Genomic DNA, 16,277 nt, shown 5'->3' on the forward strand with positions numbered 1-16,277 from the left:
ACTCTTACACTACAACGTACATTATAAATAATAGGATTATTAACCCTTACATTGCAATTTGCATTAGAAATAGGATTATTCGCCTGTACATTTACATTTACATTATTTATAGTAGGATTATTAACCCTTACATTATAAATGGGATTATTAACCCTTACACTACCATTTACATTATTTACAATAGGATAGTTAACCCTTACATTACCATTTACATTATGTATAATAGGATTATTAACCCTTACATTATTAATCCTTTCAGTAGCCAAGCTGCAGGAAATTGCACAATTCTTAGAAAGCACCCGCCATTCCCATTCAGCTCCTCGTGTTTATCAGTGCACCCCATTTATAAATATGTTGGGCGCCTCCCCAGTGATTTAGTGTTTTAGTCTTTACTTCTCCTTTAACGCTGATCTTCCACCTAGGGACAATGTGACATTTATTACAACTAATTGCTGTGTGGGTGGTTCCTTGGCGTCGGGGTGCCCCCTGCCCAACACCCAATGCCTGGAGACCCTAATTAAGTTTTTTATTCACCATTCCTGCAGGATCACATTTTATAGTCGCGTCATTGGCCGCTGAGAAGATTTATGTTGGGCCCTTTGGACAAAATGACAAATATTTCCCTGCGCTGATAAAGCCTCACATTTGTGCCTCTGTCGCAGCTCAGTTATTAATGGGACTTTCATAGATCCCAGCGCCAGGCATTGGGGCTCCTCCTGATTAGCAAATAGAATTGCCCCCCATAAACACTATGTGCCCCCCCACCCCTGTACCCAGACATATAACCCTGTACAGCTCATAGGGGCCATGTATGAAATCGACCAATCAGATACATTCCAAGAATGGAAAAAAAAAACACAAGAAGGTTCTGCTAAGAAAGATTTTCAAATTCATCCTCCTCCTCTCCGGCTCCATCCGTCTTCCCTCTCCTTACCAGCGGCACTTGCCATTCATTTCCTATGAGACTGGGCCCTGGATGTGCGGCTCTGTAGTTGGTCCAATCAAGCCCAGTCTGACACTGAACGGAGCCCCAGATCCTAGAATCTTTCCATCTCTAGTCATGAACATGTTTTCCCTTACCCAGAACACAATGAACTCATTTGGGCTTTCAGTACCAGCATACGACATGTGTAGCACATAAATACCAGCTGAGCAGTAATTGTTGCACAGCTCAAGGCTCCATTGTGATATCAGTTGCACAGCTCAAGACTCCATTGTGATATCAGTTGCACAGCTCAAGGCTCCATTGTGATATCAATAGACGTGATTTATGCTACAGATGATTCGCTATTGGCCACTCTACTCAAAGGGAGACTTTGTACTATGTTGATGTTATTATGTTACTATGTACTATGCTTGTGAAGGGCAGAGACAATGTTGAAAACCCTCTTGTGCCCAATTCACTGGACACAAGTCATCTGGGGCTTCAACCCAACCTGCCAGTGGAACCCTAAAATTTTTCCACTGGGGTTTACTCCCATGGGTACCTGACCTGATTCAGGATTCTACGTCAGGGTCCACAGTTGTGCCCAATCCATGAGAGCAAGGAGCAGGTTTGAATGAGCGTAAGCTCTGTGGTTAAGAGCACACTCTGCTTTGCATCTATTCTAGCGTTTTGCACTTGTGTTTGGAAATGTGCTTCATAAATTTAGCCGTGTTAGTGCCAAGTCTAGCGCCTGATGGTCCGTGTGAGTGAGTGGAGCTGACTGTATATAACTGTATATAACCACCACCTCGGCCTGACCCCTAGCTCCTGTTTAACGCTGGATTTACAGCGGCACAAGAGTCGTCTAATTGGTGGGATATTAAAGGATAAGTAAACCTTAATAAGTGAATGTAAAATTGATGAGGGGGCTATTCTGAACACATTTGTCATTTACATGAATTATTTATTTATTTTTTATTCCAAGATATTAAGGGATACATGTGCTGTTACAACAGCACCACCTGCTGGTCAGTTTCCCACCAGTCTGACCAGCAAGTAGTCAAGGAAGTTGTCAGGAGAAAGAAAGAGGCTGATGTTCTTCTGCTTAGGAAAGATGTGAGAAAGGTTTCTAATTTTATTCCTAAGCAGAAGAACATCAGTCTCTTTCTTTCTCCTGACAACTTCCTTGACTACCGTATATACTCGAGTATAAGCCGACCCGAGTATAAGCCGAGGTACCTAATTTTACCTACGAAAACTGGGAAAACTTATTGACTCTAGTATAAGCCTAGACACAACTACAGCCCTGTCTCCCAGCAGCGCACATTCTGCCAAAGCGACCCCCCCCAGCGATCAACCGGACTTCTTTGCAAAGTTGATGGTGACAGAGAATTGCCAAACGGATTAATGTCTGCATTGTCCCACTGTCCCACCACCATGTGCAGAGGGTGCTGTGTGATATTGCAGTCACTGTTAATCTTTCATATAACCAACAGAGGGCGCTGTGTGATATTGCAGTCACTGTTATTCTTTCATATAACCAACAGAGGGCGCTGTGTGATATTGCAGTCACTGTTATTCTTTCATATAACCAACAGAGGGCGCTGTGTGATATTGCAGTCACTGTTATTCTTTCATATAACCAACAGAGGGCGCTGTGTGATATTGCAGTCACTGTTATTCTTTCATATAACCAACAGAGGGCGCTGTGTGATATTGCAGTCACTGTTATTCTTTCATATAACCAACAGAGGGCGCTGTGTGATATTGCAGTCACTGTTATTCTTTCATATAACCAACAGAGGGCGCTGTGTGATATTGCAGTCACTGTTATTCTTTCATATAACCAACAGAGGGCGCACTGTTATTCTTTCATATAACCAACAGAGGGCATTGTGGGATATTGCAGTCTCTCCCCAAGTGTACTGTTGGTATAGTAATGATTAAAAGTGACTGCAATCTCAGCTACTCGGGTTGGGTACCGCTGACCCGAGTATAAGCCGAGGTAGACTTTTTCAGCACATTTTGGATGCTGAAAAACTCGGTTTATACTCGGGTATATACGGTACTTGGTGGGAAACTGACCAGCAGGTGGCGCTGTTGTAACAAAATTCATTTATATTAACAGTACATGTATCCCTTAATATCTTGGAATAAAAAATAAATAAATAATTCATGTAAATGACAAATGTGTTCAGAATAGCCCCCTCATCAATTTTACATTCACTTATTTTTAATGTTTACTTATCCTTTAATCCCGACTGCCACGTATTTAAAGGGCATGTAAAGGCAAAAAATGAACTCCAATTTTACTTTCTTAAATGAAAGAAACCTTTCTCCAGTATACTTTAATTAAATAATGTGTACCGTATTTATAAGAAACCTGACTGTATGCAGTGAAATTCTCCCTTCATTTACTGCTGTGGATAGGAATTGTCAGACAGTCCCTAACTGCTCTGCAGGGAAACAATTATACTTATGTACAGCAGGGGGAGCCCCCGCCTTACTTCCCAGCCATGCAGAACTCAAGCAGCTTTGTTTGTTTCCCTGTAGAGCAGTCAGCGACTGTGTAGAGATTTGTATTGTATTTTATTTTTGCCTTTACATCCCCTTTACTGTTTCCAACTCCAGCTGCAGCGACAAAGATCATGGAGCCAGATTTAAACAGATAAACTGGGATTCTATTTGGAGGATTATTTTGCTGCAGCCACTGGTTCTGCAGAGTTGGAGAAAGTTTGTATCAAACAATACAAAAACGATAAAATCCACATTAGATTACATGATAACACAGGACCCAGTGCAGTCTGTATATTCTGATTATTAATCAGTCTTGCTGTATCGGCTTCTGGCAGATATTATTTGACTTGTGCTGTTTTGATAATTTATGATGATCCCTAAGCAGCCCAGACCTCACTGAGCATGTGCACAGTCTTGGTCTTGCAAAGATGTATAACAAAGTTACAAGATGGTGACCCCCCTGTGGCCAACTTTGAAAGCATAAATCATTTGTTTGATTAGGCTTGTGGTGCAGTAAGTTCATGTTTATGTTTAGTATACAAAATACAGCATTTCTAGCCTTATTCTATTTTAGACTTTACTTCCCCTTTAAATGTGGACCAGACTGTCAGATATACGTTCCTTGTCGGTAGGTGAGTGGTTGGTAATTGACTCCTTTTCAGCTCAGAGGAGCAACCGCTGGCTCCACCAAAGGGGGGGGGGCTTTATCCCCTGGGTACCCCTGGAACTATAGCAGGGTGACACCCCAATGTTTCTATATATCTGTAACCTTGTTATGAGCTAAGGGGGCCCAGTCTGAAGGTCAGTTAGGGGGAGATTTGGGGTGAGTGCTTATTTGTACCCTGGGTACCCCTGGAACTATAGCAGGGTGACTGTTACCCCAACACTTCTGCATATCTGTAACCTTGTTATGAGCTAAGGGGGCCCAGTCTGAAGGTCAGTTAGGGGGAGATTTGGGGTGAGTGCTTATTTGTACCCTGGGTACCCCTGGAACTATAGCAGGGTGACACCCCAATGTTTCTATATATCTGTAACCTTGTTATGAGCTAAGGGGGCCCAGTCTGAAGGTCAGTTAGGGGAGATTTGGGGTGAGTGCTTATTTGTACCCTGGGTACCCCTGGAACTATAGCAGGGTGACACCCCAATGTTTCTATATATCTGTAACCTTGTTATGAGCTAAGGGGGCCAAGTCTGAAGGTCAGTTAGGGGGAGATTTGGGGTGAGTGTTTATTTGTACCCTGGGTACCCCTGGAACTATAGCAGGGTGACTGTTACCCCAATGTTTCTATATATCTGTAACCTTGTTATGAGCTAAGGGGGCCCAGTCTGAAGGTCAGTTAGGGGGAGATTTGGGGTGAGTGCTTATTTGTGCCCTGGGTACCCCTGGAACTATAGCAGGGTGACACCCCAATGTTTCTATATATCTGTAACCTTGTTATGAGCTAAGGGGGCCCAGTCTGAAGGCCAGCACAGTATAGAGCCGCTAAAGTAACACTAGTTGGTCAATGAGTAGTATATTGTCATGTTACACTTGTGTACAACTACAGCTCTCACTACTGAATGCCCATTGGAGGGAGGGCCTGGGGAAGCGCTGGCGTTGATATTAAATTAAACAGATACAATTAATGGGCAGTGAATGAGATTGTGTGACAAAGAAGCCAAATCCAGTGAGATGGATCTGAGCCAATTATTAAAGCTTTCATGTGAGTGGGGGGAGCAGGAAACTTTATGCACCTCATTATTTCTCAGCCGCCGCTCAGATCTCTTCATTTCATTACGTGGCAGGAGGATAATGGAGGGCAGAGCAATTAGGACTGGTATTCGGAGCTGAAGTAAAGAATTAATGATCCAGATCCAGTGATTATTAATTGGGAATATTGATTAATGACAGCGCAGCTTGTTACCAGCGAGAGCAATTACCTGCGTCTATTGATCAGTGATCAGTCCGCCTCCTACTAATGACGCCCCCCTCCTACTAATGACTCCGCCTCCTAATAACCCCCTCCTACTAATGACTCCGCCTCCTACTAATGACTCCGCCTTCTTCCATCCCACTTAGGCTACTGCTCAATTTCTCTACACTGCTCCTCCTATACTTCCCATTCACTTCTGACTTGGGGCAGGGACAGTGCTGTCACTTGGGAGATGTTATATAGTGAATAAAGTACCCCCTCTTGTAAAATATAAGGATATTATAAGTTACTGAGGAGTTTCATGACCATATAAAAGTACGAGGCCGAATGTCATGGAACTCTGAGGTAACTTCTAATATCCTCATATTTTACAACTGGGGGTACTTTATTTATTATAATACACAAGTTTCAGTGAGTCATGTGACAGAAATGACATCAGAACTCACTGTTTATAACTGATGACATCAGAACTCACCATTTATAAGGATATAATTTACAAGATATTCATGGCTTTTGTGTATTATATATATATATAATACACAAGAGCCATGAATATCCTGTAAATAATTTCCTTATAAATGGTGACTAGTGATGTCATCAGTTATAAACAGTGAGTAGTGATGTCATTTCTGTCACATGAGTCACTGAAATTTGTGTATTATAATAAATAAAGTACCCCTTGTTGGGTGGTGGGGGGGGGAGGAGTACAAGCGGGGGGGGCCTTGAGTTTTTCTGTATAACTGACCTGGTGAGATACAGAGGGGGGCTCTGTATCTCACCAACTCCTGGAGCTTCTCTTGTCTCCACCCTAGCCCCCCCCCCCCCCATTGACACCTGAGTCTGACTCTGAGCTCCAAACTCTGGGACTGACCTGAAGCAGCAGCTCCGGATTCTGACGGGGGGAGTCGGGACGTGGCTCAGTATCGGGGGGAGCGGGGAGAACATTCAGCACGTCGGACAGCGGCTCCGGGAATGAGCCAATGAGATGATCAGAACCGGGATGTCTCCTCCCCCGCGGGGCTCAACCTGATGCTGCTGCTCCTGGGGCTGCTGAGAGGTCATTGGGGGGGGCAGTATATATAGAGCTCTGTGTTGTGTATAATCACTGGTTACTAATGGGTTAATACTGACATCACTTGTGTTTGCTGCGTGAAGGGGGGAGTGTGCAGATGGGGGTGAGACTGGAAACCACCCCCTGATGTTATATAGTAAGGATACTGGGGGCATGAAGTGTCACTATATAAGGGAACTAAAAGGAGCTATGGGGGGGGGGTGATATACAGAGGAAACAAGTGAAAAGTAAAACAGCAGGAATATTAGGGAGCCCTGGTATTAGGGGGTTACACAGAGGAAGTATGATGGGGGCTATAAGGGGGTGCAATAAAACAAAACTGCTAAAGGGGGGGCTATGCAGAAGAGCAAGTGAATATTAAGAGGAATTATAATCACATGTTTTATCTGCTAATATTTCTGTTACTGTGTGAGAAGAGAATCCGGCACTATACGAAGGGTTAAATTACAGCAAAATAAGGGCCCCCAGCTGCTCAGAACCACAATCCCTGCAGAACCTCAACTGGAACAACAGTCTGGACTGAGACCCCCAAACTTTACTGCAGTGTCATTTGTATCAGCTCCTCCTGCCCCTACAGTGTCCCACAAATATCCACTGACTTACACTTGAGTCTGAGAACAGGAGCAAAACTGAGAGGCACAATTAACTATAGAGCTGCCATTAATGACTGCAAGTAGGGGATAAGGAGAGGAATTGGCCCTGTATTTATACTGCGTTGGATTCTGGGCTAATATATTTGGAATTGGTCCTGTATTTATCCTGCTGTGGGTTCTGGGGTATTATACATGGAATTGGCCCTGTATTTATCTGCTGTGGGTTCTGGGGTATTATACATGGAATTGGCACTGTATTTATCTGCTGTGAGTTCTGGGGTATTATACATGGAATTGGCCCTGTATTTATCTGCTGTGGGTTCTGGGGTATTATACATGGAATTGGCACTGTATTTATCCTGCTGTGTGTTCTGGGTATTATACATGGAATTGGCCCTGTATTTATGTGCTGTGGGTTCTGGGGTATTATACATGGAATTGGCCCTGTATTTATCCTGCTGTGGGTTCTGGGGTATTATACATGGAATTGGTCCTGTATTTATCTGCTGTGTGTTCTGGGTATTATACATGGAATTGGTCCTGTATTTATCTGCTGTGTGTTCTGGGTATTATACATGGAATTGGCCCTGTATTTATCTGCTGTGTGTTCTGGGTATTATACATGGAATTGGTCCTGTATTTATCTGCTGTGTGTTCTGGGGTATTATACATGGAATTGGTCCTGTATTTATCTGCTGTGTGTTCTGGGTATTATACATGGAATTGGCTCTGTATTTATCTGCTGTGTGTTCTGGGGTATTATACATGGAATTGGTCCTGTATTTATCTGCTGTGTGTTCTGGGTATTATACATGGAATTGGCCCTGTATTTATCTGCTGTGTGTTCTGGGGTATTATACATGGAATTGGTCCTGTATTTATCTGCTGTGTGTTCTGGGTATTATACATGGAATTGGCCCTGTATTTATCTGCTGTGGGTTCTGGGGTATTATACATGGAATTGGCCCTGTATTTATCTGCTGTGTGTTCTGGGGTATTATACATGGAATTGGTCCTGTATTTATCTGCTGTGTGTTCTGGGTATTATACATGGAATTGGCCCTGTATTTATCTGCTGTGGGTTCTGGGGTATTATACATGGAATTGGCCCTGTATTTATCTGCTGTGAGTTCTGGGGTATTATACATGGAATTGGCCCTGTATTTATCTGCTGTGGGTTCTGGGGTATTATACATGGAATTGGTCCTGTATTTATCTGCTGTGTGTTCTGGGTATTATACATGGAATTGGCCCTGTATTTATCTGCTGTGGGTTCTGGGGTATTATACATGGAATTGGCCCTGTATTTATCTGCTGTGGGTTCTGGGGTATTATACATGGAATTGGCCCTGTATTTATCTGCTGTGGGTTCTGGGGTATTATACATGGAATTGGCACTGTATTTATCTGCTGTGAGTTCTGGGGTATTATACATGGAATTGGCCCTGTATTTATCTGCTGTGGGTTCTGGGGTATTATACATGGAATTGGCCCTGTATTTATCCTGCTGTGTGTTCTGGGGTATTATACATGGAATTGGCCCTGTATTTATCTGCTGTGTGTTCTGGGTATTATACATGGAATTGGCCCTGTATTTATCTGCTGTGAGTTCTGGGGTATTATACATGGAATTGGCCCTGTATTTATCTGCTGTGGGTTCTGGGGTATTATACATGGAATTGGCACTGTATTTATCTGCTGTGAGTTCTGGGGTATTATACATGGAATTGGCCCTGTATTTATCTGCTGTGGGTTCTGGGGTATTATACATGGAATTGGCCCTGTATTTATCCTGCTGTGTGTTCTGGGGTATTATACATGGAATTGGCCCTGTATTTATCTGCTGTGTGTTCTGGGTATTATACATGGAATTGGCCCTGTATTTATCTGCTGTGAGTTCTGGGGTATTATACATGGAATTGGCCCTGTATTTATCTGCTGTGAGTTCTGGGGTATTATACATGGAATTGGCCCTGTATTTATCTGCTGTGGGTTCTGGGGTATTATACATGGAATTGGCACTGTATTTATCTGCTGTGTGTTCTGGGGTATTATACATGGAATTGGCCCTGTATTTATCTGCTGTGGGTTCTGGGGTATTATACATGGAATTGGCACTGTATTTATCTGCTGTGAGTTCTGGGGTATTATACATGGAATTGGCCCTGTATTTATCTGCTGTGGGTTCTGGGGTATTATACATGGAATTGGCCCTGTATTTATCCTGCTGTGTGTTCTGGGGTATTATACATGGAATTGGCCCTGTATTTATCTGCTGTGTGTTCTGGGTATTATACATGGAATTGGCCCTGTATTTATCTGCTGTGAGTTCTGGGGTATTATACATGGAATTGGCCCTGTATTTATCCTGCTGTGGGTTCTGGGGTATTATACATGGAATTGGCCCTGTATTTATCCTGCTGTGTGTTCTGGGGTATTATACATGGAATTGGCCCTGTATTTATCTGCTGTGTGTTCTGGGTATTATACATGGAATTGGCCCTGTATTTATCTGCTGTGGGTTCTGGGGTATTATACATGGAATTGGCCCTGTATTTATCTGCTGTGTGTTCTGGGGTATTATACATGGAATTGGTCCTGTATTTATCTGCTGTGTGTTCTGGGTATTATACATGGAATTGGCCCTGTATTTATCTGCTGTGGGTTCTGGGGTATTATACATGGAATTGGCCCTGTATTTATCTGCTGTGGGTTCTGGGGTATTATACATGGAATTGGCCCTGTATTTATCTGCTGTGGGTTCTGGGGTATTATACATGGAATTGGCACTGTATTTATCTGCTGTGAGTTCTGGGGTATTATACATGGAATTGGCCCTGTATTTATCTGCTGTGGGTTCTGGGGTATTATACATGGAATTGGCCCTGTATTTATCCTGCTGTGTGTTCTGGGGTATTATACATGGAATTGGCCCTGTATTTATCTGCTGTGTGTTCTGGGTATTATACATGGAATTGGCCCTGTATTTATCTGCTGTGAGTTCTGGGTATTATACATGGAATTGGCACTGTATTTATCTGCTGTGGGTTCTGGGGTATTATACATGTAATTGGCCCTGTATTTATCTGCTGTGAGTTCTGGTGTATTATACATGGAATTGGCACTGTATTTATCTGCTGTGGGTTCTGGGGTATTATACATGGAATTGGTCCTGTATTTATCCTGCTGTGGGTTCTGGGGTATTATACATGGAATTGGCCCTGTATTTATCTGCTGTGGGTTCTGGGGTATTATACATGGAATTGGCCCTGTATTTATCTGCTGTGGGTTCTGGGTATTATACATGGAATTGGCCCTGTATTTATCTGCTGTGTGTTCTGGGTATTATACATGGAATTGGTCCTGTATTTATCCTGCTGTGGGTATTATACACCGTGTGCTACTGTCCCTCACAGTGTTCCTGCTTCTTATATCCAATATTGTACCCCCCACCTCTTTAGATGTGCCATTTTCCATCATGACTAGCGTCTTGTGTATTAAACGTGCACCACTCCTCGCCGGCCACGCACACCATGCCTCCCTGGGTTAAGGTGGTCTTTCTGGATAAGTTGCCCACCTTACTCTTTATGAAGCAGCCCAGGCAGAACTGTACCCGCCAGTGTTTGTGCCAACAGAGGAAAAGCCAGGAGAAGGCTGTGGGACAACGCCAGGTCTTGCACCTGCTATGTTAACCAGGCCTCAGTGATAAAGTATGGAGCCCAGCTTTCGGAACTCCCTGAGTCAATGGCAAGGTGCGCCAGTGTCTCTGTGGCCTTCAGGAGGCGGTGGATGGAGTGCGTTTCATTGATGATCACATGAAGAGTGAAGATCAGAGTGTAAGTATATCTGAAACACAGTAAGTTCTCCTTAAAATTGACCTCAAGTTAAAGACGAAGCTTATGAACTTGCAGGGATTCACAGTGGGAATCTACTGGCGCCCCCTAGGGAACCAAATTACTTGATTGGGGTAACAAAGAAAAGGCCCTTTACCATTTTAGCTCATGTGACTTTATGGACTTGTAGTTATGCTCAACAAGAAACTTCCCCTTGCATTCCTTCTCCTGGCCTTCTCTTTCCCATGGTCAAGCCTTCCCTTGGTTAAGTCCAACTCACCCCAAGTTCTTACCTATGTACAGAACTTTAATTCCCTGTACTCCTTCCTCTTGGTAAGTGAATTGAATGTTGCCTTGCTTAGCTCATGTGAATTTATGGACTTCTAGTTATGTTCCACAGGAAACTTCCCCTTTCATTCCTTCTCTTTCCCATGGTCAAGCCTTCCCTTGTTTGAGTCCAACTTACCCCAAGTTCTTGCCTAGTTACAGAACTCGAATTCCCTGTGCTTTTGGGCAATTCTCTTCCCATGCTTGGATGAGAACCTTCCTCTTGGTAAGTAATTTGAATTTCACCTTGCTGCTTACCTAGATACAGAGCTCTGATTCTCTGTAAAGCCTACTTTTAAGCACCTCCCCTTCCCATAGTCAGACAGGAACCTTCCCCTGGGTAAGTAAATATAATCTTTCCCAATACTAACCAGGTCCCAGGCATGGGGCTGGTAAGTGATAAGCTCACCTGTTGCAGTTCTTGCTGTGGGCCAGGTGAAGCAGTGAAGTCTCTGATGAGGCAAGAGCTCCCTCTAGTGAAGCCGCATTTACACTACAACGGGACAGTGCAAGGAGACTGGCAGCTTGTTGGGGTTCTGTCCCGTTATCCTTGTTTTTCATGATTCATTTCTGGTGGAAACAAGTGTCACAGACCTTTTTCTCTTGCAGGTGAGCGAAGACTGGAAATACGTTGCCATGGTTATCGACCGCCTCTTCCTGTGGATCTTTGTGTTTGTCTGTGTTTTTGGGACAATCGGCATGTTCCTGCAGCCGCTGTTTCAGAACTACACGACCAATGTCTTGATACACATGAACCATGCGGCCCCCCAACTGACATCTGTCTAATGCCCAAAACTACTGTAGAGATTCCCCGACCCCCAAACACAGCCGGTGGAATTCCAGCTCCTGGGAAAACCTCACCCCTTCCTTCACCACTCAGTAATTAGAACAAATTGGGGAACATACTCCTCTGCACACACGTTTGTAAATCGACCCAACATGTTCCAGATCCAGGTGTGAGGGGTCCATGCAAATTTAACCCCCTACAGACTCTCATATTAACCTCAAGCAATAAAGAGGAGCTGCTGGATCTGCAGTTTATTTATAGGGCACCTCCTTCTATTTATACAGCTGATTTTCTTGGGGGGTCCTAGTAAACCAGACTGCCATGATTGCTCAGAGGTCTCTTCTGAGAACTTTTACAATTGGTCTTTTTTTTAATTTTTTTTTAAAAAAGGGGTAGTTCACCTTAACTTTTAGTATGTTATAAAATGGCTAATTCTAAGCAACTTTTCAATTGGTCTTCATTAGTTTTTAATTAGTTGCCTTCTTCTGGCCATTTCTGACCCATCTAAAAAACCCAATGCTCTGTTTGTTATTGTGCTACTTTATATCACATATTTTTTCCATTCAGGCCTCTCCTATTCACATTCCAGTCTCTTATTAAAATCAAGGCATGGTTGCTAGGGGAATTTTGGCCCTAGCAACCAGATGGCTGAAATTTCAAACTGGAGAGCCGCTGAATAAAAAGCTAATTATCTCAAAAACCACAAATAAAAACCAACTGCAAATTGTCTCAGAATATCTCTCTCCACGTCATACTAACAGTTGACTCAAAGGTGAGCAACCCCTTTAAATAGTTTTCTTGATACAAGTAGTTTTTATTTTTAATGCAGTTAAAGGAAAAGTAACACTAAAAAATAAATGTAGAGGAAAACAGTACAGTATATTTTAATTACTTAAAACTCATTATTTGGCGTTATTGTTCCTTTAAAACAACAGCGCCACCTGCTGTCCACTTTGGCCAACAGGATCATAAAACTGAGTTAGTGAGAAAAGGAACGTCTTGTGATGTTGCTGTCCTTAGAACTGACCATAGAAACGTCACATGACCTCTCCAATTCCCTGCGGGCTGGGTGATTTGCCAGAAGGGACCCTGATCAATTGCCAATGAACTGACCATTTAGCTGAAATGATCTTAGGTGCACTTTCTTTGATGGCTTCATGATAAGCCCGCCTTGACCACTTCTCTTGTGGTTTCCATTGAAATCTTTTCTTTATGGAGAGGTTTGTCTTGTCAAAATTGACCTTTAGCTCTCAACAGAGCATTTCGGGATTTATTGTACTTCATTTTTGCAGAAAGAAGAGTCCTGGTCTTCTAGTTGGAATGAGCCAACCCTGAGCCCCACCTTGGTCCATTGTTGGACTTTCTTATGCAGAGGCTAGTCACATGACTACAAACACCGTAGATCAGCCCAGATGGATTAAGGATTATGAACATGTTTGGCTATGTGGCTCTGGTTAAAGCTTCGTTAATAAGCACAGATTGATCTGAACATCTCTTGCTTTTATTTTGGTATTTTGTCAGGCAGTGCTCCCTCAATACCCTGTGTACAGAAGCTCCAGGTCACACCTGGCTGGTCTCCAGAGTCTCCACATTGATTTCTGGTCAGTTGGAATCCTCTACGAGCTCTGCATCAATTCCAAAAATGAACCCACTCTTCCCAGAGAAATGGAAGTGGTGGTTGGAATCCAACTAGGACTTAGATTAGTAGAGGGGTAACTTTGTCTGTTGCAGTTGACATGGAACCACCAGAAACATTCTAATGCCCCTAGCTTGATTGGAAAGTTTGAATGATGATCTGATTGGCTGCAGGTTGGTCAAGCATTTAAACATAGCAAAGATCTGATTGGCTGAACATTGGAAAGCCTTGTATTCTAAATGGCTACAAGTTGAATAAGCCCTATACATGGTCTAGTTGGCCAAACCACACAAAGATTCTAAAGGTGGCCAAACACTGATAAAAGAAAACAGCTTATTGGCCGATGGATGGGGAGCTCAGATAGGCTTTCCCAGACGGATTTCTAGGTGAAAATCTAACAGTCTTAAAAAGACCACTGGAGTGAGGAGAACATTGGTTCATTGACATGGTCCTCACTCCAACCACCTGTATTACCGGCCCCAGGGCCATTGATTGGATCAGTCCAATATCTCCCACCTTAGAATGGGCATATCAGGGAAACATCTGCTCAGAGCAGATCAACAAGTGTATGGCCAGTTTAAGGTGGGCATACACGGGCAGTTGGCCTGATATTGATTGGGCATGTTTGATTTTTCCTCCAATCAAGGATCACATCAGATAGTTGATGCTGACCTACGACCTGTCGGCGACCCATTTTCCTTTGTATTAATCCAATAGTTTGTCGGTTGGGCCGAACGTTCTGATTAACCAGACATTGCCCGGCCGCTGGTGGGAATATTGGGGAAAGCTCTTCTAGTGTATGGTCAGATTTAGACTCTAGACAGGCTTTCAGATAACTGCCTCCAGGCTGGGCATTAAATATAAAGGGATGTCACCTGCAGTAATGAGCCCTTAATACTGGAGCTTTGATAATAAAATATCAGGGGAGGGATAACATGAGCAGAACAAAGAATTCTGTCTCAGAAGCCAATGACCATTACTGTTACTTCTCGACCAACCAGATCTTTGCTTCCAGTACCCCGAGATCTAGTAACCCACAGTAACCAGATATATTTTTCTTCAGGTTTAAATTAAAATAAACAGTTAGAGGCACATTTATCAAATTTCGAATTCATGCAAGTTTTTTTTTTTTTTCTCCAAAACTCACCTAAATTAGAAATTTGACCAATCAAATTTATTAATAAAATCAAATTTTTTCAACTCGGACGAATTGAAACTAATTCGGTGAAACTCGATTCAATATTTTTCTCGGAAAAACATCTCAAACAATTGATCCCTGGAGTCTCCTATTGACTTAAACAGCAATTCGGCAGATATTAGGTGGTGAATTCTTAAAAAGGCCAGAAATCTCGAAAATCTTTTTTTTTTTTTTTTTTTTTTAAAAAAACGAATTGAATTTGGATAACTCCCTAGTCAAATTTGACAGTTTTGACAAAAACGACCCTTAATAAATCTGCCCCTTACTGCGCAGTTACACATTTTTCTTATTCGCGGTCACTAGAAAAAGACTGCACGACGGCAGCATCAGATACAAGATCTATTTTGTCATGAGTCGTGCACGCCAGTGCCACATTTTCATTAGAACGAGAGACGACACATTGGCTGTGTGAAGGGAAATGGGACACCCAACATGAATTTCCAGAAAATTTATTGTGGAATGTTAAAAATCCTGACCGAAAATAAAAACCAAAAAACAAACAAAAACATAAAATTTCTATTCGGCTAAAGTCTGGGGGATTGTCCCCCTCTCCAATTTCTCTAAACAAAAATATTGCATTTCCAGGTACTTGTAGCAATCGGACATGCAGCGGCACGCGATGGTCTTTTACTACATCACAACTGCAGAATGCAAACCTGACATGAAGGAGGAGGGGCTTAAAAAAATTAAAACTTTCAAAAACATCAAAAAATATAAGCGAGGTGGGGCTGTAGGGTAAAGAGTGAATCCACACTGCCAGGATCTGCCCCAACCTATCCAATAAATAAATATATGGGGGTGAGGGTCTCCGCTCCAGAGACGGCACATTTCTTGCCTATTAAAGACGTCGGACAAGTGTGCCGGGAAACGTCCGTGATTTGTGTCTCTCGGACCAAGACGACACAAGGAACTGTATTAAAGGGGAACTATGATTTAATATAAGCTTCCGAATACTGAAGAAACTTTCTAAATACAATCAATTAAATATTCTGCATTGTTTCTGAAATAATCAAGTTTATGTTCACTATTCCTCTCTCAGCATCTGTTTCTCTTCATTCTGTCTTCATGCAGCAGTTGGGTGTCAGATATTCACTGACAGTTAGATCCAATATATCTGATAGGGGGGCTCCTTTCCTAGCAGATGTATTAGAGCTCACTCAAATAACTGATTCCAGTACAAACAAAATGTAACAAAATAACTGCCTTTTGCACAAATTCTGCATGTAGAGAGACATGATGTCTGGTGAGTTTAATAGAGTGAGCTCTAATACATCTGCTAGGCAAAAGGAGCCCCCCCTATAAGATATATTGGATGTAACTGTCAGTGAATATCTGACACCCAACTGCTGCATGAAGAGAGATTGAAGAGAAACAGATGCTGAGAGAGGAATAGTGAACATAAACTTGATTATTTCAGAAACAATGCAGAATATTTAATTGATTGTATTTAGAAGGTTTCGTATTTCAGCTTGATGA

The sequence above is a fragment of the Xenopus laevis genome, chromosome 8L (assembly GCF_017654675.1).
Source record: "Xenopus laevis strain J_2021 chromosome 8L, Xenopus_laevis_v10.1, whole genome shotgun sequence".
Taxonomy (NCBI): Eukaryota; Metazoa; Chordata; class Amphibia; order Anura; family Pipidae; genus Xenopus; species Xenopus laevis.